Raw genomic sequence first — 11,942 nt, 5'->3', positions numbered from 1 at the left:
ATCCACGACTGGCCGAGGCTGAGCCCATCAATGACAGTAGTAGCATCTCTGGGATAACAGATTTCAGGGGAAAAGGAACTGCAGAACAGCAATTGCAGCTGTGAGAGAGAAGTGAGAATATGTGAGAGAAACCACCCTGCAGTTACCGAGGTCAGTGAAGGAGGCGTGGGACGTGCTCCAGGCACCAGAGCAGAAATTCACCTGTAGCCCATGGTGAAGACCATGGTGAGGTGGGCTGTCCCCCTGTAGCCCATGGAAGTCCACACTGGGGCAGACATCCTGTGAAGGATCTGCAAATGCACTGGAAGGAGGCTGTGATTCTGTGGGAATCCCACACTGGAGCAGGCTCCTGGAAGGACCTGTGGCCCTGTGGAGAGAGAATCCACACTGGATCAGGTTTGCTAACAGGGCTTGTGACCCCACAGGGTACCCACGATGGAGTAGTGAGTGAAGAACTGTAGCTCATGGGAAAGACTCACATTGGATAAGGTACTGGAGGATTACCTCCTGGGGGATGTATCCCACAGTGAAACGAGGGAAGAGTGTGATGAGTCCTCCTCCTGAGGAGGAAGGAACATCACAGAAAGTGTGTGATGAACTGACCACAGCCTCCATTCCCCATCCCTCTGTGTCACTGAGGAAGAGGAGGTAGAGAATTAGGGAGTAAAATTAAGCCCAGAAAGAAGGGCATGGGTGAGGGGAAGGTGCTTTAAGACACGGGTTTATTTCTCCTTATTCCACTGTGATTTGATTGATGATAAATTTAGTTAATTTCCCCAATTTGTGTCTATTTTGCCGGTGTCATTAATTGTTGAGTGATCACTTCCTGTTCTTATCTCAACACACCAACCTTTGATTATATTTTCTCTCCTCTTTGCAGGTCAAGAAGAGAGTGATGGAGCTGCTTTTATGGGCACCTGGAATCCAGCCAAGATCAACCATCACAGAGATGAGAGCAGAGGAAGATCCTACACATACTGAGATCTTTTCTGAAAACAAAAATTTATTAAATGTTCAGTATATTACCAGCCGAGGTAATTATCTTATCAAATAAGTGTGTTTACTAAGGCTTAACTTATTACTCTTAGATTGGCATAAACCTCATAACAATTCAAAGCTGACCATGCTACTATGTCTTTCAGCCCTGTAGTTTGCTTAGCAGTACACAGGCTTATAACAGTAGGGATATTAAAAGTCCAATTAGGTTTAATCAGGCTTCAGCTTCTTATCAGTGTTTATATATTTCTACCATGTTTCTGGATATAATTAAAAATACCTAAAGCCAGAATTAGTAGGATAATAAGAAGAATTAAAAAAGAAAAAAAAACGTCAAAAAACCAACAAGTCAATCAAAAAAATCACAAACACAAAGCAACTCCCAAAAAAGTCCTGATTGTGCTGGACAAGGAGCATTTGCACAGAATAATATCATCTGGGTGTTGAAGAAGAGGACAAAATATCAGTGGGATGACAGAAAGCTCAGGTTCCTACATTAAGATCTTAGCAAATATGAAAGATTAACCAATTTAAATATCTGAGATCAAGTCTGTGATCCTGAAAAAATGTACAGCTGTTGCTGTGGGAGACTGACTTCCATGGAAGACTCAGGTTTTCATTGTGAAATTTCTCAGGCAACAAATTTTCTTTTTTCATGCATGTTCATAACTGTTTCACCCTGATAGGCAGAAGAATTCAATACTTCTATACTGACTAAATAGAGTGCATGTCCAGAAACTGGGCAATAATCCACCCAGAAGCTCATGGATTTCAACCCCCTGGGAATACCCTGTGAATGAATAACCAATTCAGTTGTATGTACTATGAAGTGACAATTGCCACTTTCTTTAAAAAAAATGTCTGAAGAATGCTTCTTGATTTTATTCAGAATTTTTATGAGTATTATAGTTACACAGCTTCTAAGCAACATAAATTTAGTTACTAAGTTCTGTTTTAGAATATTTGCTACGAATACTTCGACATCAGAGATGAAGCACTCCATAAATACTTCCAAAAAATACTTCAGCTTTCAAAAAAGAATAAAAGTTGAATTAAGTGATAAAAAAGATGTGGAGAACACAGATGAAAGTAATCTTGTAGCCTATTATTGAATATACTTACCTAGAAAGGACAGTCTTAAAACTGTCTAAACATGTAGCATGGATTATTTGTTAGTCAAGGTAGACGACAAGACATCCATCAATGTAAGATTCCTGAGCTCCATAAAGGAAGAGGACTTAGGATGTACCAATTCATACTGATTTCCCAATACGTAACCAGAATTAACTTTCCAGTCAGCATGCTAGATACTTGGAATACCGATTTAGTGAAATGTTGAATATTCTAAAACACCATTTAGGAGACTTTAATCAATACAGTGTGTCAGGTAGATAAATAAATATATAAATTTCAGCACCATCAATGTTGTTCACCTTATTTGTTACTGGTTCAGCTTAGGTAGATCTTGAAGCACACCTTTTTGTATTGTAATCACAGAAGAGATGTGCTAGAACTGTCTGCAAAAACCTTCATACGCGTTTGGAAATACCCAGGTACATGTGACTGCAAGATGTCAGTCAAGCTTGCATGTCTGTCAGAATATACGCCAATATTGGCAACCATCCCTTAATCTACTGGGAGAAAATGAAAGAGGGATTTTTTTTAATGTTTTTTTTCTGCAGAAAGAAAACAAATAGGCACTTTGGAATGTCACCTGTTTTTAATCTGGAATAGATTTAAATGTAATATTTGTAAAGTACTATTCACTCTGTCTAAATATGAAATATGTTGTATATTTAGTCTTTCTCTAATCTAATGACAAATGTTACGATGGTAGGCATGTGCCCCCACATTTATAGTCTACACATAATGATCTCATATAACCTACCGTATCCTTCTGATTGCACACTGTAGATTCTGCAGCAGCAGGTGGTCCTACAGATCAGCTCAAACTCCTTCAGGTCTCTACTTTCTCACAGTACATGATGGAGTGAACAAAATAAAAGCTGTGAACCTACTAGTAGCTATGACTGTGCACCATGCTTTCCCATTTTCACACACATAAAATCTGTAGATATTATTTTTTTGTTTGGCACATACTCTGCAAACAACTGCTGAAACACAATTTGCCATATGGAAGAGTGTGAGATGGCAGCTTATTGAGGCTTGGATATTAATATGCTTCAGCAGCCCCTGGAAAAATGTTAAGTTTTGCACAGTTAAGCAGAAAAGTGTTATCATTTGTCTTCAGAGGTTACTTTGAATAGATACTTTGCATAATCTTTTGGTACCATCTTAAAGAGTTTCCTGGAAATAACGGACCTCCAAACTAACTAAATACAGTCAAGCATAGCTACCTGGTTAGTTAATTAACTTCCAAATCAATTCATTCAGTTGTATCTGAAAATTAGAGTCAAGTAAATCCCGTAAACATTTGTCTAACTTGAGCTAGTGGCACAGATTTTGTCTATGTGTAATACAAGTTTTCTAACTGAAAAATAATTAATTCCTGCAAGATAGCTGAATAAGACTACATTTATATCTGCAGGTATAGGACTGCTTTAGCATTCCTAGATCCAGGTGTGCACATTGGCGACCAACTGATTGTGTACAAGAGCCATAACGGGATATATATTGGCATTTTATTGCATTCCATTTTCTGCTTATATGTATATATACAGTATAAGTGCGTCTGTGTATAAATATACATAGGTATACAATATATATATAATAAAAATTAACCTTTACCTAAAAACTAAATTTTAAAAGGTACCAAAGGTATAAAATTGTGCACTCAACTTGATACCTTTTAATGTAAAAGACATACTAGACTTCAACTGGAAGGTATACTAGATTTGAATTGGTGCAATAATTGTGACAGAAAAAGTAGTAGAAGTGACTATTTTTTCCTCTAAAATATCCTGATTCATTGAATATTCTATCAGATTTGGTCAGTATAGAAACGCTGCTGGTTTATATCTTATTTTGAGTTAGATTTCCAGTAAGAGTTAATTTATGAGGTTAATAAACAAATTTAATATTCTTTATAAATAGTGATGCATTAAATGTCAATATGTATTTCAGTATAGGTTACGTATTGTTTATATTAAATTACAGTATTAATTTATACATGTAAATATTGTAAGAGCATGTTAGGAATAGATATAAGTTCCATAACAGAACACGTTGAATGATGGTTTAAGACTACAGTTTCAGGCAGACTGCTTGCTTGCCAAACAGTAAAAGTGTGGTTCATTTTACCTTTAGATGTCTAAAGCTCCTTTGAAATTCTGCTGAGCGAAGGAAATCATGCAGTAATCTTCTCATCTTTTCAGTAGTGGTGTAATGTCAACATCTAAACATGGTAAAATGAATTCCGTTGCAAAATCTATGAGATTTCAGTAAATTTACAAAAATCTTATTTAATTATATTTAATATTATTTATACTGATGACTGGACTTACACTTGGAAATAGAACTCAACAAGTTAACTTTCTAGAAGTAAACATTCATCTTTCAAGGGAAAGAAATACTTTTATATGTTACATATTATAAAAGGCACATAAAGAAAATTGATAAAAGTAATTTTGTAATAAGATACTGACTAGCAAACAATTTTCTTCAATCTACAATGCAAGCTACCTGTGGTGAGCTACTGGTGGCACTAGGATGCTGTTTTGGTGTTGAATTGGGATAAAACCATCCTGGTTCACCAAACTTCAAACACATATCCTGCTTTTTGAAGCAGGATTTGACAGATAAGCTTCTAGCTGGCCTGGAAATGTTTGACTAGTAGTCAATCATTTTATACTATAAAAGCCAGTCCACTCTCATACGGTAAGGTTCTTCTAACACAACCCTTCTTGGGGAGTGCATGTGGAGATTCTTCCCTTGGTCTGGGGATGCTCCCCAAGGATACTCCTTTGGGTGTCAAGAAAAGAGATCTCCCCATGAGCATTGGTATGGGTGAGTTACATTCATCACTAATTAATAATTATTACTTTTTACTAACTTTAATATAACTGCTTCAATAATTGCTTTAAGATAGTGCACTATCCTATCTTATACTATACTACTAGAAATTTTAGTGTTCATATTGTGTAGTAAATAATTTGGATTAAGTTGTTTTGTCTGATTATTTGCAATAATAAATAATTCCTTTTGTTTAAATTATATGTGATTTGTCATCATTAAAACCTGCAGGACAAAAGTGGTTCAATCACAACTCTATAATTCCTTAAATTTAAACCGTTGACAAAATCTGAGGCTAAGACTGGATCCAGCCGCACCTTTAGGAGTTTAGAAAGCAAGGAGATCCTTTCTGCACCTCGTGACTCAACAGCAGGGCTTTTTTAATAACTTTGTCTAAGCCTTCCACTCCCACCTGTGACACACATCACTGTCTGTCTGTCTGTCTGTCTGTGTGCTTCACTGTCCCTTTTATGAACTCCCCAGAGGCACTGTGGGCTGTTGTTACATCCCCCTGCAGCTAAACAAGCCCAATCCCTCCACTATTTCACAAGTCACAACATCTAAGGCTTCCACTGATTATTACATCACAAATCAGTTTTGACTTGTTAGTGAAGAGGAGGTTCAGCTGTATGTCACTCTTGCTGTCCCATCTAGTGTCTGAATGAAAAAGTTATGTCACAAACTGCCCACAGATCTTGGAAGTCTGTATTTCACCACATTTTCCTTTCCAGTATCTGGTAGATGGTTAAAATCTCCCATACAAATGAGGAACTGTGATCCAGAGGCTCCCTCAGGTTTTAGAGAGATTTCATCCACTTTCTTGCTGTGCTGGTTTGACCCCAGCTGAAGGTCAGGTGTCCACCAAAGCCACTCTATTACTCCCTCCTCGACTGGACAGGTGAGAGAAAATATAAGGAAAGGCTAGTGGGTTGAAATAAGGACCACCTTCTCCCCACCCCTCCCTCCCTTCCAGTCTTAACTTGATTCTCGATTCTGTACCTCCTTCCCCCCACAATGGTGCAGGAAGACAGGGAATAGGGGTTATGGTCAGTCCACTCATGTTGTTCCTGACGCTGCTTCCTTCTCAGGGAGAGGAGTACTTCAGTGTCTCCCACAGGAGACAGTCCTCCATGAACTTCTCCAGTATGAGTCCTTCCCATGGGCTGTAGTTCTTGATGAACTGTTCCAATGTGGGTCCCTTTCCATAGGGTGCAGTCCTTCAGGGTCCCTCATGGGTCACAAGTCCTACCAGCAAAGCTGTCCAGTGTGGGCTCCTCTCTCCATGGGTCTGCAGGTCCTGCCAGGAGCCTGTTCCAGCATGAGTTTCCCACAGGTTCACAGACATCTTCCAGTCACCCACCTTTTTCAACATGGGGTCCTCCACAGGTTGCAGGTGGATCTCTGCTCCACTGTGGACCTTCATGGGCTACAGAGGGGAAGCCTACTTCACCATGGTCTTCACCATGGGCTGCAGGGGAATTTCAGCTTTGGTGTCTGGAGCATGTCCTTCCCTTCCTTCTTCACTGACCTTGGGGTCTGCAGGGCTTTTTCTCTCACATACTCTCACTTCTCTCTTTTCTGGCCACAATTACTTTTATGTCATAACACTTTTTTCCCCTCCTTCTTAAATGTGTTATCACAAAGATGTTACTATGATCACTGACTGGTTTGGCCCTCGCATGTGGTGGATCCGTCCTGCAGCCATCTGGCATTGGCTCTGTTGGACATGGGGGAAACTTCTAGCAGCTTCTTATGGCAGCCACTGTTATAGCCCCTAACACTATCAAAACCTTGCCACACAAACCCAATACAAATCCTCAGGTTCAAATCTCTGCATTCTGGGGAGTAATAAAAAAAAGTAGAAGAAAAATTAAAAAGAAAAAGAAAGAGGGGTAGTGAATTAAGTAGAAAGGTTTACTGAGAATAGACTTGATATTTGGCTTTCATGTGAAACGTAGAAGGCTCAACCCAGTTATCTCCAGTATGAGTACAATGTCGTACAGTATGATTACAAGATTGCAGCATAGTGTCAAGTTCTGTATTATATACGGGTGGATTTCTCTGGATTTGATTAACTTTTCTACAGCATGAGCTTTTGGTACAGGCTAAAGATTTATTGTAGATTATTAGGTCTTTATAGCAGTGATAGCTGCCTTTGCTTTCTGGAGTTTTTCACTGACTGTGGGCAAGACCCCTTGCATCACAGAAAATAGATCTACATCAAAAATCTCATTGGGAGAGATTGCAGCTGAACTAGTGTGAATGGCAAACAGGTAGAGATATTCTGAAGAGTCATATTTTAGAAACGTCATTAAACATGAGTGTCACAGTAATATGTTGTCACTGCAAGACCTGTGTAAACAAAAGACAGACTGCAATACACCACTTTTTCTTAATGCATGAAATTATCTTAATACAGAAAGAGTGCACATAGTAAAACTGTTTTAAGATGACATTTTAGACAATAGATTAAAAAAGTTTACAGTACATTAACAAGTGATGAAAAAAAAAATATTTCAAATCAATATAGACATAATCATACTTTGATTACTCATGATATCATACATATTAAGACTAGGTAGGTAATATTTTAGGCAATTAAAAATTTCCTGAGAGCTAATCTTTTCTGTATTTCAAGTTCTTTTTATGCTATTCTTTTAAGTCTTGCAATTAAGTGGCGATTCCCAGAAGTCATACCTTTTTAAGGCAGCACTTTTGAGAATGATTTTAATAGAAGCTAGAAGATCAGCATTTTCAGCTAAAAAATGTCATTGCCAGAATTACTGTATACTGCAAACATCACTTACAGGAATTGCTAAAGAAAGGTACAGCTGTTCTCCCTCAAGTAGACAAACTCCCAGCTAATGAAATTACCAATACACCTGTTGGCCAACATATGTCTGGATAGCCTAAGGTTAATTAATGTCTTCAGATGAATCAGAATTTTGCATGTAACTCTAGCACTTGATTCCCCTTAGTTCTGGGAAAAAAAACAGTAGTTGACTTAAAAACAATATACAAAATCATATGGATTAAAATCTGTTGTTGTCAAATAAACTATCCAAATTACTGTTAGGGAAGAGTTCATACAGATATTTCTTGGATTTCTATCTTGGGTTTATTTGTCTGCAGGATGATGATGATGATGACTGTAAAGATAAGCTTTTCTTCTCTGAAAGTATTTTCAGAGTTGCAATTCTTCATATATTTATATGCTTTTGTGCATGTGTCTGTGGACTTTCAGATAGGTATACAGCTCATATAAATTAGGGAGCTGAGAGAAAGTCTGTAAATGAATGACCAATCACATGTCCGTATAAAGTATTTGGAGTATGTCCTTACCGCAGATTACACAAAAGCACAGTTCTGCTATGTACAAAGTAGAGTCAGAAGGGGATGGGGAATCATCTTATAGGTTTGGAAGACCTATACCACATAGATTTTGGTGCTTCTTGGCTACCAGAAATTAAAGTCGCCAGCTGTCACTGCAAGGAAACAAACATGTAGTAGAGCAGGAAGCAAAAACTAACGAATGAGAGATGTTAAATGTGGACAGAGACATTAAGAGCAGGGAACCACATTTGTTTGAAAAAGTTGGCCAAGAAATAGTTCCTTGCATAATGTGATTGTTCATTTCAAGCCTTTCCCATGGTTCATGCTCAGGAATACTAGATGACAGAAGAAAAAAAGGCCATGGACAGAGATTAGGGAAGCTGAGGGGAAAATGGCTTTAAATGCAACCTGTCTTTGATGCACTTAACTTTGAACTGATCTCTCTGGACCTATGTTTCTCATTAGGCAGGAGTAAGATGGCTGAGCAGCAGCACTCATTAAAGAAGCATGAGATTCCCCAGGGCTATTGAATCAAACTTGAAATAAAAAATGTCTTAATCATCTCTTTTAATCTCTGTATTTCACTCTATCTTCTTTGCTTGCTCTCCTTTCACCCATCACAGCTACATAATTGCCAGGTGAAAAGTTTCTAAACCTTGAATTCAAAAACTTAATATTATATATTTTTTAAACAGTAGAAGCCCCACAGTTTTACAATCTTTTTTGTTAAATTAGGTAGAAGGATGGTAAAACCACCAAAAGCATTATCTATTTAAATGCCAAATCTGCTTCATGCTGGTTATGTCTATACTGCAAGGTAAAGGATGTGACCTCCTCTTCCTTCGGTGCTCATCTGTGTCCTGACTTCACCTTGGGCAAAGGTCTGGTTTCTTATTCATGCTCCTCTGAAAGAAATAAACCTGATGACTGGTTAGGAAGAGCTCACAATAGCCACTATAGTTGTCCTTTTTTGGATACTTCAGGTAGGGGGACATCAGTGTGGGATTCACAGAGTATAACCAACCCACAATCAGGACCTAGTAAATTTTCACACACTCTTAAGAGAAGCTGGCAGCCCATGGTTTGGACAGGTGCCCTCCTCACTGGGTTAATAACTGGACCAGAGAATGCTGTTGAATGATGCTACACCCAGTTGACAGCTGATCACTAGTGGGATTCCCCAGGGCTCAGTACTGGGACCAGTTCTGTTTGGTATCTTTTTTGATGATCTGGATGAGGGGACCGATTGCATCCTCAGTAAGTTCAGAGATGACACCAAGTTGGGTGGGAGTGTTGATCTGCTGAAGGGTAGGAAAGCTCTGCAGATGGATCTGGACTGGTTGCATCAGTGGGACAAGGCCAGTAGTATGAGGTTCAATTAGGTAAAATGCTGAGTCCTGCACTTTGATCACAACCACCCCAGACAAAGTTACAGGCTCAGGGAAGAGTGTCTGAAAAGCTGCCCAGCGGAAAAGGACCTGGGGACCCTGGTTTACACCTGGCTGAACATCAGCCAGTAATGTGATCAGGTGGCCCAGAAGGCCAGTGGCATCCTGGCTTGTATCAGAAATACTGTCACCAGCAGGACCAGAGCAGTGATTGTCCCCCTATACTCAGCACTGGTGAGGTCACGCCTCAGATCCTGCGTTCTGTTTTGGGCTACTCACTGCAGGAAAAGCATTGAGGTGCAGAAATATTTCCAGAGAAGGGCAACAATGCTAGGGAAGGGTCTCGAGCACAAGACTTATGAGCAGCTGCTGAGGGAACCTGGTTTGGTTAGTCTGCAAAAGAGGAGGCTCAGGGGAGACCTTATTGCTCTCTACAATTCCCTGAAAGGAGGTTGTAGCAAGGTGGGGGTGGGTCCTCTCTCCCAGGAAGCTAGCAACAGGACAACAGCTGCATCAGAGGAGGTTCTGGTTGGACATCAAGAAGAACTTTCTCACTGAAAGGGTGGTTAAGCATTGGAATGAGCTGCCCAGGTCGATGCTGGAGTCACTATCCCAGGAAGTGTTCAAGAAACTACTGAACATGGCACCTAGTGCTATGGTTTAGTTGATATGGTGGTGTTCTATCAAAGGTTGGACTCGATCATATTCGAAGTTTTTTCCAACTTAATGATTCTGTGATTCGATCCCTGCTTAAGACATCTGGTGGATTGAGACACTCCCTTTGCACTGTTTCAGAGCTAGGAGACAAAAGCGGAGAGAAACTTTAATCGGTTTATGTATCTTCTCTCTCTCTTCTGCATATTTACAGAATCACAGAATATGCTGAGGTGGAAGGGATCCACAAGGATCCTGCACAGGACCATCCCCAAGAGTCACATAATGTGCCTGACAGTATCATCCAAATGCTTCTTGAATGCTGTATTTCGTAAAATACAGTTTTCTCCAATTCCTCCAGAGTGCTAGCTAGCATGACTTTACAAGGATAAAACAAGCACTAAAGTCCTATGTGACAATATCACAGCAGATATTGGTTACGGTTTCCCTAGAGATGGGACCAAGCTCCAAATTAATTTCCCTAAATTTAGTGTCTTGCATGTGTGGTGGGTGTCTGAAATTCCACAACTGTCAATTGATATAATCACTGACTAACTCTTCATCCACTTGCCCAAATGTAGCCATTTAGTGTCATTTTAGAGCCTGTGAGATATTCTTATCGCCTCCAGATCCATGAATGACACAGATGTCTTGTAAGTTATATGCCATTTTCTCTCATCTTGGGCAGATATATTAAATGACTTAAGGCATTTTAGGATTGTTTGGTTTTGTGTAAGTAAATCAATCTCTGGATTTCTACTAAATTAGTGCACATTTTTGTGGAGGAATACATTTAGTGCAGGTAGCTCAGTGTGCAGCTGCCTTGCCAACTGCAGACTGAGCTCTGGGGGGCAGAAGCCCAAGGCAAGAGACCGTGATATGCCCACCCTTCGCACAGAAAATGGTGCAGAGACCTGTGGAGCAGCCAGGTGACTGGACACCGAGGGACACGGCAGGAGCCTTTGAGCCCTGACTTTCATGTGCTGAGTCTGTGGGGGTATAAAAGCCCAGGATTTCCTTTGCTTGTGGCCACTCCTCTGAGGAACCAGCTCAAGGAGTTATTTTTTTAATTTAGGTATTGCACCAAAATTAAATTATTTAAAGATCAAGATGTCTGAGACTCTGCCATGGGAAATTGGCAGTTGAGCCGGTGACGAAACCTGGTCTTACTATGTAAGTGTAGGGGGTGTAGCTGTGAAGGGGCCTCCGTCCCACAGCAGGTGATGCAAATGTCTCCCAGAGCAGGTAACTCCTGGATGGTCAGACAGGGAAATGTCTTTAACATTTAGATATCTTCTTCCTAACATTTAAATATGAAAGCTGAGATGTAAGATCTGAATCCTATCCCAAAGGGTAGTTCATGAAGGATTTAAATTTTTAAATATATTTGTTGTGTGTTGCTTGAGGCAACTCAGGCTGACACAGGCATGTTATCCAGCAGTTACAACAGAGGGCTATCACAAATCCAGATTTTTTTTTTTCATTAGTAGCTAGTGGAGGCAAGACGTACAGCACCTAAAATTATTCTAGATAGCTAAGTATGGACAGTCAGTTCTTGCTAATTATCACTTCCATGTCACCTCAAAGTCATTGCTCTAT

General features: G+C 39.7%; 2 long non-coding RNA genes across 3 annotated transcripts; one reads left to right on the top strand and one right to left on the bottom strand.

Annotated features, from left to right (window-relative positions):
* Positions 1–1,540: 1,540 nt before the first annotated feature.
* LOC116783043 lies at positions 1,541–4,368 on the bottom strand. The gene is made up of 3 exons (XR_004355444.1): positions 4,258–4,368; positions 2,885–2,968; positions 1,541–1,675 (listed from the first exon to the last, which is right to left on the bottom strand). It is a non-coding gene; the product is annotated as an uncharacterized LOC116783043 (long non-coding RNA).
* A 1,099-nt stretch (positions 4,369–5,467) lies between these two features.
* LOC116782781 lies at positions 5,468–8,872 on the top strand. Of its 2 annotated transcripts, none has more exons than XR_004355351.1 (3): positions 5,468–5,572; positions 5,700–5,866; positions 8,767–8,872. It is a non-coding gene; the product is annotated as an uncharacterized LOC116782781 (long non-coding RNA). The 2 variants fall into 2 exon arrangements; XR_004355352.1 differs by having other exon boundaries at positions 5,468–5,595.
* The last annotated feature ends 3,070 nt before the right edge of the window (positions 8,873–11,942 follow it).

The sequence above is a fragment of the Chiroxiphia lanceolata genome, chromosome 2 (assembly GCF_009829145.1).
Source record: "Chiroxiphia lanceolata isolate bChiLan1 chromosome 2, bChiLan1.pri, whole genome shotgun sequence".
In the NCBI taxonomy this organism is placed as follows: domain Eukaryota; kingdom Metazoa; phylum Chordata; class Aves; order Passeriformes; family Pipridae; genus Chiroxiphia; species Chiroxiphia lanceolata.
Note: the sequence above shows the minus strand (reverse complement) of the source record. Positions and strands in the feature narration are given on the sequence as shown.